Raw genomic sequence first — 16,737 nt, forward strand, 5'->3', positions numbered from 1 at the left:
CCCTCATACACTCCATAGTCTAGCCAAGGTGGCTACCTTGCTGTTCTTCACACAACATCTCCCATCTCCATGTTATTGTACAGATAGTTCCCCACATCTAAAAAGCCATTTCCTCCTTACTTTCACCTCTTAGAACCTCCAGTTTCCTTCGAAGCTAAGCTCAAGTGCCACCTTCTACTTGAAGACTTTCATGAATTTCCAGCTTTTAGTGCCTCTCCCCTCCCCCACCAATTATCTGGTATTTCTTGTGTTTATACAGATAATATCATATATGTATGTTTTCTCCCCTGATAGAATATAAGCTCCTTGAGAGCAGAAGACTACTTCATTTTTCTTTGTTTCCCCAGAATATAGCACAATGCCTCATAACACAGTCAGTGCTTAATACCTGATTGACCAATAAACATTTAGTAGTCAAATGGAGAGAGAATTAACTATTCTACCTCCATCATGCCTCTTGTATCTGTCCTCTCCTCTCCTGTCCCACTGCCATGTCCTCATTAATACCTGCCTAGATGACTGCAATAGCCTAGCAGGGCTTCCTGGCTCTCCCCTGTCCAATTATCCTTCATATGCTGCCAGACTAATGTTCCATACGCAAACATCTAGTCACGTCCTTCTTCTGTTCAAAACTCCTCAGATGCTCTAACTGCAAGTCTAAGGCTATTTCAACTCAGTAGAGACTTGCTGGTCTCTACAAGAGTTAAGAAGATAGGATTCTTCTGAAGGGATGGTATATTTCCAAAGAACTCAATTCCAATGGATTTAACAACAGCAACGAGGAAGAGCTACTAGTTCCTTGCCATCTGAAAACTTATTCCTGTTAGTCTGTGATTTATATTTCATCAGCCAACTCTCCCCAAATATGTACATAGATAATTAGTTCTAAATATTTAAAAGAAGCTTTTCCAACCATTCCACTGTACACAGGCAACAAACACACCACTGAAAAAGCAAGTTGGCACCGAGGAAACATGCAGCCAAACACATCAACAACTTCGACAAGATTTATGTCCCGGAACACATGGGCACTGCATGATTGATGGAATTCTACAGCAGCCCCAGGAGAGAAAGAAAATTCTCATCTTCCCCCACTAAAAATGTATAATAATCATCCTTATTGTTTCATATTTAAATAATAGCCACCAGAACACAGTAAGCTATCAAACTGCCTCTCGTCCCCTCACAGAGAAATAACTCAAATTGTACACCCAAACTTAAGCAATTAACTAAGTGATGCAAAGAGAAACTCTCCAGGGAGGAAATTAATACTTCTTTCTTTCAAAAACATTTTTATTAACATCTTTTGTTTTTATATCATCTTTATTTCCAAAGATATCCCTCCTCCCTTCCCATCCAAGGAGCCATCCATCCCTCACAACAAAGAATAAAAAAGAGGGAGAGAAAAAGCAGTTTGGCAAAACTAATCAACCAACTAAATTTGACAGCATATGCAATATTCCACATTCATAGTCCCCCCATTTCTGCAAAGAAAAGAGGAGGATACATGAGAAAATAAAATCCCAAGAATGATTTGGAAGCAACTTGTCAAAAACAAACAGTAACTTCAAAGAGGACATAAGAATGGACATGGGGAAATAGTTTCATCACTGAAAATATCATGGCATAAAGAATTCAGGACCTCGGTGCTTCTTTTCTCTTCTGATGTGCAAAAGTTTACTCCTCTTCTTTTCTCTGGTGCCTTCAAAAGGCAAGCTAGTTGTTACAGTGGATAGAGCACTATATTCAGAGTCAGGACAGCCTGAATTCAAATCCAGCTCTAGACAACTGCTAGCAGTGTAATCATGGGCAAGTCACTTAATGTCTGCCTGCCTCAGTTTCCTCTTCTGTAAAATGGAAATGATGAAAATAACAGCACCTATGTCTCAGATTATCATGAGGATCAAATGAGATAATATTTGTAAAATGTTTTGCAAACCATCAAGCTCCACGTAAATGTCAGCTATCATCATCATTATTATTAATATTATTATTACTCAAGGGAGGCTCCACTGGGCCTAGGGCAAGTGTTGATTGAATCATAGACTCGGATTTGAAAGAGAAATCGGATGTCATCAAGTTAAGCAGTATATCAACAAGAATGTGTAAGATCAATAAGGGATGTTTACCAACAACTCTCATGAAAAAGGAGGAAGAAAGAAGGGACCTTTGGTGAGGATGAAGAACAAGACTTGGAAGGATGAGGATGCTACAGATAAAACTGATGGGAAATGGGTGAGGATTATGGCTGCTCAAGGGAGTCTCTGTTACCCTGCTGGGAGGTAAGAACTGGGGCAGAGCTGCTGCTGCTTGACCAGAGTGGGTGGATACCCCAACCAGGTCAAGGAACTGAGCTGGGAGTTTCCTACCCCTTCCTCCAAACTATTGCCCTGGATTCTACCATGTCAGGTGGAGACTGAAATCTAATTTGCCCTGAGTCACTGCAACAACATTACAGTCCTCCATTACTACCAAGGGACCTCAATTAACACCATTAATTGTCCGGGGGGAAGGAGGAAGGAAGGAAGGCTTTAACTCTAGCCTCTGACATTTACTATGTTACCTCAGTTTTCCCATCTGTAACATAGGGACAATACTGCTTTTAGGCATTTACCTTATCAGGCTGTTATGAGGACCAAATGAGATAGCATATGGCAAAACACTTTGCAAACCCTGAACTATTTCAACATCAGCTATTGCTATTGTAGGGCCATAGGGACTTTAAAAAACAGAATTTTAGAAATGGAAAGGACCTTAGAACATAGAATGTTAGAGCTCAAAGGGTCTTTAGTAGCCCAATCCAACTCATCTCATATTCACAGGTAATAAAAGACAGGCAAGAATGACACAGTAGAGATAGCAGTGTACTTGGAGTCAGGAAACCCCAAGCACTAGACTTAAATATCTGCCATCTGTTTGAATCCCAGCTCAGATACATATTTCCTCCTCAACCCTGAGTGAGCCACTTATGGTCTCTGGGCCTCAGTTTCTTCATTTGTAAAATGAGATGGCCACACTTGAGGACCTCTAAAATCCTTTCCCTTTCAGATCTAAATCTATGATCTGTGATTATGACAACTAGATGTTTAACTAATGTGGGCAAATCAAGGCAGCATGGTAACATTGGAAAGAGCAATGGACTTGGGACTCTGAGGACCCGAAGATCTCTGCCCCTTATTACCTTGTGTGACCTTGGACAAGTCACTTCCCTTCTGTAGGATTCAGTTTCCTCATCTATAATATGAAATGTTCAGACAAGATGGCCTCAAAGGTCCTTTCCAGCTATGGATCTATGAGCTCTCTGAGCTTCAGTCTCCTCTTCTATAAAATGGGGATAATAAAATTGACACTACCTGCCTAGAAAAGGTCCCATTAGACATGTATAAAACCATAATATGCCATAAAAATGTCCACTTGACATTGGTCCTCAGACCATAGGTCACTGTCCAGTAAAGGACCTCAGAAGAATGTTGGAAGTTTTTAATCTCTATCCTCTCTATCACCTCGGGTGTTTCTTTACAGCTTCAATTTAAAACCCCTCTGTTAGCCTAGTTAGAGTTCCTGGGGCCAACCAGATAACACTAAACTAATAAATGGAAGTACAAAAACTCAATTCCACAAATCTCATACTTGTTCCTCACTCAGAGCACAGAACAGATGTAACTGCTCCCCAAGCAGAGGCCCAAACACAGCCTCACCAGACCAGGGCGGTTCACCTGAGCATGGGAACCCTGCCAGTCCTATACGTGGCTCTCTAGTTCACACTCCCCAGGCTCCACTCACTGAGCTGCTCTGCACTTTCCACTGAGCTCACAGCTCCAAAAAACTTGAATAGCTGTCCACCAGCCAAGCACTGGCTATCAGCAACTACAATGCAAGGCCAAGTACATACCTTAAAGGGTCTCTCAGGAGGTCCAAAAAGAAAAGGATTGACCCATATCTAACAGCATAGAGCAAAGCAGTGACTTCTGTTTTCCAGGTATGGACTCTGGAGGGGAGACATCATTAAAAGTAGCAATCATAGGATTTAGTGTGGAAGGAATTTTGGAGATTATCTTGTCCAAACTTCTCCTTTTGTTCAAAAGGAAACTGAGGCCCAGATAGGGGAAGGGACTTCCTCAAATTCACAATTGTAGTAAATAGCAGAATTGAAAGAGGTTCACTTACCCTCCATCCAGGCTCTTTCCACTAGACCAAAATGTCGGTTACTGTTTCTTATCTCAGGGCTGTCTAAGCTCTCTTTGCATATATTTTGTTTCCCTGATACAATATAAGCTCCTTAAGAGAAGGAACTGTTCAGTTTTTGTTTTTTCATCCCCAGTGCCCAGCACATAGTAGGTACTTCATAAATGATTCTTGAATGACTGAAAGCTTGTGGCAGAGAGACATCACAGAATCCAGGCTCAAATCCTCTCACAGCATATGAGTTCAGGGCACTATGGATAGGGTCCCCCCCTTTTTTTTTTTTACAAAGTATCTCCCCTACTACAAAGAACACTGGAATTAGAGTCAGAAAACTTGGGAGTCCATATCAATCTTTCTATTAAATACTTGTATGACCTTGATATTTCCTTTTATATAATTTTCAAATTCATATTTTCTCCCTTCTACTCTCCCTATAATTGAGAGAGCAAGAAAAAAAAATTCCTGTTACAAACATGTATGGTCAAACAAAATAAATTCCTGCACTGTCTCAGTCCAAAAAAAAAAAAAAAGAAAGAAAAAGTGACAGTCAATGCTCTGTGTCTATCATCTATCAGGAGGTGGGCAGCATGTTTCATGTGGAGTACCCTGGAATTATGACTGGTCATTGTGTTGATCAGATTTACTAAATCTGTACTTCTTTTCTCTGAGGTTCAGTTTTCCCTGCTATATAACAAAGGGATTTACCTTGATGATCTCTAAGGTCCATATTCTGCTCAATTATAATACCCACATAGCCCACTAAGTCCATAGCCTAGCATTAATGATTAATAACATCCCCTGACATGAATGAAATTATCCTTGCCCTCAAGGTGTTTAATATTCCTGGGGGGAAACAACACACATACACACATAGATAAGTATTTTTAAAAAAATAATAAAGTGACTTGGAGAGGTAGGAAGACTAACAATGGTGAGGGGTAGGGTCAGGAAAGATCTATAGGAGGTGGTCCTTGAACCTCGGAATTAGGGGCTCCAAGAAGAGGTGAGAAGGAAGAACATTCCAGGTAAAAGGTCAGCCTAAGCAAGGACACTGAGGCAAGCTATGGAATGCCAAGGACGGGACACAGTAAATAGGCCAATGAGGCTGGAATGTAGGGTTCTTAATGAGGAAGCCAGATTGTGTTGGACTTTAGATGCCAAAGAGAATACAGACAGTTCTTACTTTACTTCGAGTAAATTTGCATTACACAAGTTCCACTTTATGTAAAGAATGTTGAAAGAAACCTGAATTTCAAAAAAATACCTATGTTAACTGTAGGGTACAGTGCTTCTGACTCTTGGCTCAGAATTCTGGGGCCTCCCACTCCCCTCCAAAAAAAAAAAACCTTAAGAAAACCCTTCAAGTGAAAACAGAAGAACAGACAGGCAGAGACATTGCCACCGCCACCACCTCTGCTACATCAGGGGTTTGACCTGCATGTCTGTCCCCATGGCCGGATTTTTTTTTCTTTTTTTCCCCCTCTATATACTTATAATATGTATGTGCTGTCTCCTCCCCCCCCAAAAAAATGTAAACTCCTTGAGGGCAGGGACTGTCTTGTTTTTGTTTTTGTATCATGAGTCTTCCTTCTGTCTGGGCTCTGCCCAGCCATGTCTGTCCCTGCCCCAAAGCATCACCTGTCCTCCCCTGTCTGTGTCCGACCCCCATGTGTGTGCTCCCAGCCCCTGCATGTTCTTCCTCTCAGATCAAGCCAGGCCCCTGTGTGGCAGACCTTTCCCCTTCATGTTCCTCCATCTGCTTTTGTTTCTCTGTTCCAGGCCCCCACACATCCTTGAACCATGCACTGGACCCGGTCAGGCTTGCCCCGCTTCCGAGAGCAAATTAACATTACCCACTTGCCTAAATTGAAAGCTGACTATAGTTTGCATTTTATCCTAGATGCAACAGGAAGTCACAGAAGCTTTTTGATTCAAGGAGTCAGAAATGGCTAGAACCATCTGTTAGGAATATCAGATTGGGAGTTTGTTGGAGCATAAATAAACTAGAGGAAAGAGAGACTGGAGGCAGGGAGATAGAAGAGGAGGCTATTGCAATAGTACAGGCAAGAAGTGATAAGGGCCTGAACTAGGGTAGTGACCATAAGCATAAGAGATGTTATAGAGGTAAAATCAACAAAATGTAGCAACTGATTGATATAGACTGAGGAAAGGGAAAGCGATGAAGAGTAGTGAAAACTGGGAGATTTCAAACTAAAGAAGCTTAGAAGGAATGTTCCCAAAGCTCTTAGTCCTATCTGTGGCATCTCACTTCAGTGGTGAGCCAGTGACCTCATCTCTATGACTAACTCTAATGTTATCAAGGCCCTTTATTATCCAAAGAGCTGTGTTCCTTCTGGCCTTAGTTTTCCCAACTCATTCCACCATACCCTGACCCTTCGCCCACTTTAAATCTGGACCTATGCTGGGATCAGAGCTGGGGAAAGGTTGCTGCTGCTACTATTTCTGCCAGGAGGTTGGTCACTAGATTACTGACCTAGAAAACATCTCTAAGCTTGGCCCTCTGAGTTTGGCGCCAGTCACTCAGCTTCCCAGCAACTGCCACTATTACAGACACTATACGGCTGGTGACAAATAATTTAACCCAACAATTCAAGAGAAAAATGCCTGGACTGGGAGTTATGAGATGTGGGCTCCAGCCCTGAACCTGCCTCTAATATGTATGTGTTCTTAAGCAAGGCACTTTCTTTCTTCAGCTCTGTTTCCTCAACAATGAACAGATTGGACTATTATGGTCCCCTTCAAGCTCTAACAACCCGTGTTCCATGTTCTAAAGGTCCTTCTAGCTCTAGTGTGTTTCACCTATGGCAAATCAATAACGATGGTGTTGGGAAAGTCCCAGGGTCTCAGATCTGATTTTATTTACAGTTGTAATGACCTGGGATTTCCTTAAGGTAGAAATTCTGTTTGTGCACATGTGTGCCTGTCTGTCTCTGACTGTCTCTGTCTCTGTTTCTGTTTCTGTCTCTGTGTCTCTATTTCTATCTCTCTCGCTGTCTCTGTGTCTGTCTCTGTCTATCTCTCTCTCTGTTTTTCTCTCTCTGTCTCTGTCTGTCTGTCTTTCTCTCTCTCTCTCTCTCTCTCTCTCTCTCTCTCTCACACACACACACACACACACACACACACACACACCCCATCTCAGGTACATCAAACTCAGTTCAATAGAGCTTTATTTAATTCAATGAATGTTTAATGCATGCCTAACCTTGTGCTAGATGATAATGATAATAATGATGGTGATGGTGGTGATGATGATGATAAAGAGAGAGAAAACATGATATGGTCCTCTACACCACCTACACAGAGGTTAGGCTAAGGGGTTTTCAGTTCTACTGCTGGCCGGTCAAAGCTCCCTTTTTCACCAAACCAAAAACAACCACAGCTTTTAGCCGGCCACCTTCCTCTAATATTTTCCCAGCAGGGAAAACAACAAAAGCTCCAAAAATTTCAAAGATGGCTCCCTCCTGAGAGAACCATTGTTCCCGATGGTCTTTTCCTTCCTCCCCAACCCCACAACCTTCCACATAATAGGCAGTTCCATAATGGAAAAAGCACTGGACTTAGTGTCCAAGCACCTGAGTTTGATTCTAAGCTCTTCTTCATCTATGTAATCTCAGGTGAATCACTTCATGTTTCTGGGCCTCAGTTTCCCTCTCCGTAAAAAGAAGGTTGGACTAAATTACTCCTAAGGTCATTTCATGCTAAAAATTCTACAATCTTGAGGCTATTTCAATTAGTTTAAGTGTCAAAAGATGAGGGTCTAACCTAGGGTGACTGCTGTTAATGACTCTTTTTTGTGTCATGGACCCCTTTGGTAATCTGGTAAAGCCTATGGACCCCTTCTCAGAATAAGGTTTTTAAATACATAAAATAAAATACCTAGGATTACAAAACAAACTAATTGTAATAAAATACAATTTTCCAAAAAGAAAGTTGAAAAATGTTTCTAGACCCTGTGTTCAAATGAAGAAGAGGAGAGAAAAGAGATTGTGGAGGTAAGTTATGTAGGATAGGACTTGACCACTGACACAGTGTGGGAATGAAAGGAGAAGGAAGAGTCACAGTTAATGAAAGTGATGAACTCAGGTGATTGGGAGAATTGTGGTACCTTGAACAGAAACAGAAAAGTTGGTAAAAGCTAAGTCCTTCTATTCCCCTTGGCTCTAAGCAGGTTGTACTTTTGAATATACCTGGATCAGTTATCAAGGATCCTATCCGACAATAGTTGGCTCTAAAGACCACATAATCAGACTTACAGATTCTCTGAATCTTTGCAAAATGGTCTGATAACAACACTGTAGCCACCTATTTCATAGGGTTGTTGGGGGAAAGAACTTTGTAAATATCAGTAAAACCATTCATTCTTGCCAGGCAGTTAGGTCTAGCTGAAAGACTCCTGAATTTGGGGTCAGACAAGCTACTTTCAAGTTCAAGTTATTACCATCTGTAGGACCTTAGGAAAGTCACTTTCCCTCTCTAGATCTAATTTTCTACTCTATAAAATGTGGAGTTGGACTAGGTGAGTAGCTAGTTTAACTTTAGTCCCTTTTAGCATTATACCTTTGGTGGCAAGTAGAAAGTGTTGAACTTGCAGTCACCAAAACCTGAATTTAGATCCTTCCTCAGATACATCCTTAGCTGCCCCACCTTGGGCAAGCACTTAACATCTGTCATCCTCAATTTCCTCATCCATAAAATGGAGGAAATAACTACACCTACCTCACAGGAATGTTGTGAGGATCAAATGAAATAATGTATGTAAAGTCCTTTGCAAACATCAATGCATTAAATGAATGTCAGCTACTAATATCATTATTATTCTAATGTTATGATATGGACCAAACTTCTTCTCCAAAGTAGAGGATCCCAGATCCAAAGCTGGAAGTTACCTCCGAGGCCATCTCATCAACCCCTTCATCCTATTGTACTACAAGTAAAAAAACAAACAATAAAAAAACCAACAACAACAGCAACAAACTACCAACACCCTAGAAAACTAAGAGGTCCTCAGGCAGGGGCATTTAACCTCGGTCACTCTATAGAAGAAGAGACTGGAGGTTTCCCAGCTACCAGGCCAAACTCCATCTGGCAAGAGAAATAAATGCATGCATTGGAAAGGAAGAGCTCACGGCACTGAAGTGGAAGACAAAGCTGGCAAGAAATTGGCATCTTCCCCATTGATTCTTATCAGAAATAAATGCATGACACAACAAATGTAGACAGTCTCCCTGTGGCTTCCTCAGGCTGTGACGAACAAGAAAAAAACAATCAACAGATTATGCACCGAATAGGTCCTGGGCACTGTGATAGGCATTGGGACTTGGAAGACAAAAATGAAATAATGACTCAAGATTTGGAGTCAGAGGACCTGGATTCAAATCTCAGCTCTACTATTCACTAATTATGTGACTTTTGGTAAGTTACAATCTTCTTGGGCCTCAGTTTCTTCATCGGTAAAATATAAGGGTTGTAATGAAGTATATTGAGGGTCCCTTCTAGCTCTAAATTATATGATTCACTGTGTGGAATGAGTAAGTTCTCCTGCTATAATCATTTAGGCATGTCTCCTCCATCTGTTCTCTCCTCTCTCTCTCTCTTCCCATGGCCATAATTCTAGTTCAGGTTCTTAATATCTCTAGTTAGAAATACTGCAATAGTCTCTTACTTTATCTATTTGTCACCAGTCCCTCTATTTCCAATCTTCCAGGTGCAACCAGGAGCCAGGTAAGGTTTTAAGAGTGGGGAACAAGCTTGAAAGAAAAAATATTATAATGACTAATCCAGCAGGAGGTGTATAGACCAGCAGTAGAGATACTGTTAACAATAGTTCAGACAAGACAGGATGAGGGCGTAGATTAGGAAGGAGATGGTAGCCATGTAGATCCAAGAAATAATGCCAAAGGTGAAAAAATCAGCAATTAATACATAATGAAATAAAAATAGTATCAGTTTGCCTTTTTTATAGCACTTTAAAGTTTATACTGTTTCCCCTCTACAATGGTACTGTGAAATCAGCAATGCAAACATTATTTATTATTTCCATTTTAAGGATAAAGAAAATGAGCTAAAGTGACATGCCCTGCTCCTAATTTGCATGACACTAGACAAAGATTTGGTCCAAGTCCTTTAATTTCTAATCTAGTACTCTCTTCCATTTCACCACTAGGCTTTCCTGAATTAAAGATGACTCCAAGCCCATGCAAGAGGACTCAGGAAGAAGGACCAGATGTTGATAGGAAGCACAAAGTTGGAAAGAGGATCTGGGTTGGTGTAGGGGTGGGGTTGAAGGGTGATAAATATCTGAGCTCTCACACAAGTTAGAAGTTTCACTGTTATGGGAGGCTGCTGTGGTATGGCAAAAAGAACACCCAGCTGGGACCCTGAACCAGATTCTGATCCTTGCTAACTTTGGACAAATCATGTCTTCTCAAGGGGCCTCAGTTTCTCTATGTATCAAAAGAACAGGTTGGCTAGATGAACTCCAAGGGCCCTCTCAGTCCTAACATTCTATAAGAGTGACTGATGATGAAAATAATAATTATATAATTATCTTATTATCATTATTAAATTCCATAATTATAACAGATCCATTTATACTTTGTTAAAAAAGCACTTTCTTCTTAACAACCTTGGGGGTAAGTTGTGCCTACGGCATTTTCTCTATTATATATATAAAGTCATATGGTTAAGAAAAGTGAAGGAGCTGGAACTCAAAACCGAGTCTTCTGATTTCAAGTCCAGTACTCTTCATGACGCTGGCCTTATTGTGTCACCAATTTCTGGTCTCACCTCTTCCTTCTCTGAAGTCTTTTCTACGTAATCTTCCCCCTTCACAACTTAAATGATTCCATTACTTCTGCTTCCTCTTCCCTCCAGTATTTAGCCATGCAGTATATACCATATGATGCCATTGTTTTCTGTGTTCTGTCTGTTTCAAGTATGGGTATATTCCTCCTCCATTAGATGTATAAATTATTTGAAGTCAGAGAATGGGGTTGTCTACTCTTTCCATGTTCCTCCCCTTCTCCACCTGAAGCTTAGGTCAACTCAGCAATATCCTTGAATCACAGAGCTAAAGAAAACCACCATTGTCAGCCTGATAACAATCCTCTTACTTTCCCCAGCAGAAAAAAACTACAAAAGCACCCAAAAATTTCAAATAAGAGATGGTTCCCTCTTGAGTGGTGAACCATTGTTAACATGAACCTTTCCCTTCCCTTCCCACATTAGACAGTGGAGTGTGATGAAGAGTATGGGATTTGGAGGCAGAAAACCTGGGTTTGAACTGAACCTCTATCACTACCCTAGGTGAACTCAGGCAAGTCATTTACTTAGCTCCATTGGGTTTCAATTGCCTCATCTGTAAAAATGAAGGATTTAGATTAGCTAGCCTCTCAGAGGGGCAGCTAGGTGGTGCAGTAGATAGAGTGCTGAGCCTGGGTCAGGAAGACTAATCTTCCCAAGTTCAAATCTGGCCTCAGACACTTAACTGGCTGTGTGACCCTGGGCAAGTCACTTAACCCTGTTTGCCTCAGTTTCCTCATTTGTAAAATGACCTGGAAAAGGAAGTGACAAACCACTCCAATATCTTTGCCAAGAAAACCTGAATGGGGTCACGAAGAGTCAGATACGACTGAAATGACTCAACAAAGCCTCTCAGGGCCCTTTCAGCTCAAGATTGATGACTATACTGAAAGTAAGTCATGGTCCCTTCTCTCATGAAGCTTATACTCTAATGGAGGAAGCAACTCTGGAAGCAGCTAATAATACAGCACATATCCAAGTAACTTTAATGCAAAAGAATATATCATAAGTGTGTAAGAGAACTACAAACTATTCTAGGTGGTTCAAATAAGCAAAGGTAACATCTGATTAGGGAGAAGAGACCAAGGAGTAACAATAACAAGCATATTAATGATGAGGAGGAGGATAGCATTTATATAGCACTTTATGGTTTGCAAAGCACTTTACATATGTTATCTCATATGTTGATTTCCATAACAACCCTGTAAGGTCAGTTGCTACTATTATCCCAATTTTACAGATGAGGAAACTAAGGCTAAAAAAGCTTAAGTGACTTGCCTAGGATCACACAGCTGGTAAATGCCTGAGATGATTTGAACTCATCTTGTGATTCCAACATTTAAACGCACTTGGGCAAAGACTTTCTGGATGAAGTAATATCTGAGCTAAATAGTGAAGGATGACTAAAACGTCAATAAGCAGATGTTGAGGGGAGGGGAGGGGAAGGGAAGGCATTCCAGGTAAAAAGAATGATATAAAGGAGGAGAATGTGGGCTATCCCTGGGAAACACCTCTGTTTTACCAGTTTTACTCTAGTCACTACACAAGCTGAATCCTCAAGGCCACATGCGGCCTTGAGGTGCAGTTCCCCATGCCTGCATAGAATACAAGAAGGGGTGAAGTGGGGAGATATGCCTGAAATGATCATGCAGGACTGAGCTGTGAGTCCTAGAATGCCAGGCTGAGGAATGAGATCTTTGTCATGGAGACAAAAGGGAACCAGAGAAAGGCTTTGCTCAGGGGAATGACAAGCAGATATTTGAATTAGAGAAATTAATCTCATAATAGAGAATCAATGGCTTGGGAGAGGAAAGAGAATAGAGCTAGGAAGGCCAGTCAGGGATGAAAGGCTTAGGGATGCTTTTAGCCTGTGCAACCCTGGTACAGTTGTTTAACTTCTCTGTGCTCAATCAGTAAAGCGGAATTGAGGGGTTATGGTACCAACCTGCCTTATGAGGTTGTTCTAAATAATAACTATTATTACAGGAATTGCCATCTCCCCAGATTTTTAGGTTTATAAAATGCTTTTCTCATAACAACCTGGTGAGGTAGGTAAGTCTAAGTATCATTGTCCTCATTTCGCATTCAAGAAAACTGAGGCTTAGAGAGGTTGTGATACTTACCCATGGCCTCTAAATTCACCCAGATAGTAAGTATCAGAGACTGAATTTGAATTCAAATCTCTTGACATTAATCCTAGCACTCTTTTGACTACACCAATATGGTGAACACAATAATTTAAGATGATCCTATATCTGACATTTCATTACCTATTGTAAATGTACAGGCAGCCAGGTGGCACAGTGGGTACTGAGCCTAGAGTCAAGAGGACCTGAGTTCAAATCTGACCTCAGACACTTACCAACTATGGAACCCCGGGCAAGTCATTTAACTCTGTTTGCCTCAATTTCCTCATCTGTAAAAATGAGCTGGAGAAGGTAATGGCAAACCATTCCAGCATCCTTGCCAAGAAAACCCCAGAAAGTGTCACAAAGAGTCAGACATGACTGAAAAACTAAACAACTACATTGTAAATATTCAAAACAACTTAGAAATTCTAAAATGTTTATGATTTTGCACTGCCAAGAATGGAGTCAGGGAATGGACACTTTGTTTGGCACTTACAGGTTTCTAAAAATGCACTTCTGCCAGTGGTGCCCACACAACAAGCCCACAGCATAACTCATGACATTTTTTTTAAAAGTGTTTGTTTGTTTGTTTCTTTTCGGGGGAGGGTCTTTAAGCAAGGCAGGAAAAGGATGAGAGAAGCATGTGATGTGACTCTCAGCCAGCCCGCAACACTGAATCTAAGACTGTCTTGCTGCCAGCAAACCCAGCCCTGGCAAGGTCTACTGTGGTGGCCAACCACATGGCTGAAAAGAGATGAGCTGTCTGATGTGATTGCTGGGGATCAGGAAGGGACTTCTTAGGCCAGATTCATGGCTCACCCAGCCAGGGATGATTTCAGAACCTAAGCAGGCTCTGTGAAACCCAACACTCGGTTCCTCTGGGAGGGGGTTGTGGGAGTGAAGTCACAGCCCATCAGGTACAAGAAAAACCAAGTCAGGCCCCTAGGGCTTAGGACAAAGTTTCTCAGCCTTTCCTTGGGCCCTGTTTGGCAAACCAATACAATATTGACCGGTACTTCCAGTCCCCTGTTGTGATGAAAAGCCAAAAGCACTCCAAAGAGAAGGTAACCTGATGTGAAGAATCTCAGGTACAAATAACAACAGTTCACATTTATAGAAAGTATTTTAAGGTTTCAGAAATACTTTTCTTGGAACAGTTCCAATGAGGCAGACAATATAGTATTTTTTTTAAAATTTAGATAATATAGTATTGTTAGCCACAACTTAACCCATGAAGGAACTAAGACCCACGGTAGTCAAGTGACTTGTCCAGGGTCACACAGACAGTATCAAAGCCAGGATACTCCAAACCAAGTCTCCTGACTCCAAGGCTAACACTCTTCTCACAACACTGTTCCTCTAGTCTACAAACTAAATACATCCAAGTCAAATAATTATAAGGACACAGCACAGTCACAGAATTCTGCCTGTTTCCAGCCCTTTCTCCAAGCTGCACCTACCAAGAATTTGGTCTATATTTCACTTCTTTCCAAGCCTCAGTTTCCTAATTTGTAAAAGGAGGAGGGTCAGACCAGATGAGCCTAAGTCCCATCCAGCTCAGGCATGCTATATTCTAAATTCCAATATTGAATATTCTAGGGTCCCTTCTATCTCTAAAGACTTATGTCCTATGATCTGCCGCCAATCTGCCTCATGCCCACTCTAGAAGCAGCATGAGGAAAACAATGCTAGATTTGGAATCAGCCTGGCTTGGGCCAGGGTTTGAAGCCCAGCTCTACCACTTGTTCCTGTTCAACCTTGGTCAAGTCATTGAAACTCCAACCAGTTCCCAACAACCAAAGGCTCTCTCCCCGGTCCTCAAATCCAGAGGTGTTTCAGGAGACTGCTAATTTCCCAAAGTGTCATCCCTAGATTCTTATGCCCAAGTTTTTCTTCTTAACGTATTGATTCCCTGCCCCTCCCATCATTTACTCTTACCACCATCACCCACACAGAGACACAAACCCTCCAACATCCTCAGCCCAACGCATGCCGGAGGTCTACGGCCTCTCCACACTCTTGCTCACTCCATAGATCTGGTCAGTTGCTAAATCTTGTCATTTCTGCCCTCACAACACTTTCTCTTCTCTTCACTCACACAGTTACCACCTTCGTTTCAGACCTGATCTCCTCTTTCCAGCACTGAGATAGCCTTCTAATTACTCTCCTTGCCTCAAGTCTCCCCCTTCCAACCTTCCCCTCACACTGATTGCGAAGTGATTTTCCCAAAGTTAAACTCTGATCATATTACTTTCTTACTCAATAAACTCCAGTGGCTCCCAATTACCTGTATAAAGAGCAGCTAGGTTGTGCAGCGGGCTTGGAATCAGGAAGATGCATCTTCCTAAGTTCACATCTGGCCTCAGGCACTAGCTGCTGTGACCCTGGGCAAGTCACTGTGCCCTGTTTGCCTCAGCTTCCTCATCTATAAAATGAGTTGGAAAAGGAAATAGCAAACCACTCTAGTATCTTTGCCAAGAAAACCCCAAATGGGGTCACAAATAGTCAGGCATGACGGAAACAACTAAACAACCACAAAATCAAGTATAAACTCCTTTGTTTAGTATTTTAAAGTTCTTTACAACCTGACCTCTTCCCACCTTTTCCAGTTTTCTTATTCTTTATTCTCCTCCATGAATACTCTAATTGTACAGGTCTGTGTTTACTCACATACAACACTCTATCTTCTGTCTCTGTACCTTTGCAGTGACTGTTCCCCATGCCTGGAATGTGTCTTCCTTCTCACCACCTCCTCTTGGAACACTTAATTTCTAATCAGACTCAACTTAAACGCCACTGTCTCTATAGGAGGTCATTCCTGGTCTCTCCAGCTGCTACAGCCTTCCCTTCCAAGATTACCTTCCATCTACCCTCTATGTATCTTGTACGAACCGTTTTATTTCCCTATTGTCTCTCCAATTAGAATGTTAGCTCCTAATACTGATCAATGAAATGGTCATCCAGGATTCCAGAGTACCAGTGACACAACCTTCTACCATTTTACCACCTCATAACAGAGAGACTGGACTCAAGGTTCAGAAAAAAGCATACTTTTTTTGGACATGGCCATGCCATGGATTTTTCTTTTTGCTAGTCTATACTTATTTGTTACAAGAGTTTTTTTTCTCTCTGTTTTTAAATGGGAGAGGGATATTGCAGGGAGAAAGGAGGTTAGCAATAGTGATACCTCCAAAAGAGAGGGCAACTATATTTTTTTTAAATGCACAGAACAGAAGGAATTTAAGAAGGAAGCACAGACAAGCAGGGCAACTTTGAAAGTAATATGTGGGAAGTATTATATACACTTAAAGAAATCAGGTAGATAGAAATGAAGATTGGTGGTTTCATATATGATTTTTTTTGCATTCTGTTACATTTGTAGTATTTTATTTCATAATAAAAAAATAAATTTATTTTAAAAAATGAACCCTCCTACTCACCTTCTGATAGAGAGGCAATAGGCTCAAGATGAAAGTGAGACATATATTTTGGGGTACGACCAATATGAGACTTTATACATATTTGTTACTTGGTTTTCTTTTTTCCAAAGGGGGTGGGAGGCATGGGGTGAGGCCAGGGATAGAGTTCCCTCCTCCCCAAA

This window comes from Phascolarctos cinereus, unplaced genomic scaffold (genome assembly GCF_003287225.1).
Source record: "Phascolarctos cinereus isolate Bilbo 61053 unplaced genomic scaffold, phaCin_HiC Scaffold_2;HRSCAF=192, whole genome shotgun sequence".
Lineage (NCBI taxonomy): Eukaryota > Metazoa > Chordata > Mammalia > Diprotodontia > Phascolarctidae > Phascolarctos > Phascolarctos cinereus.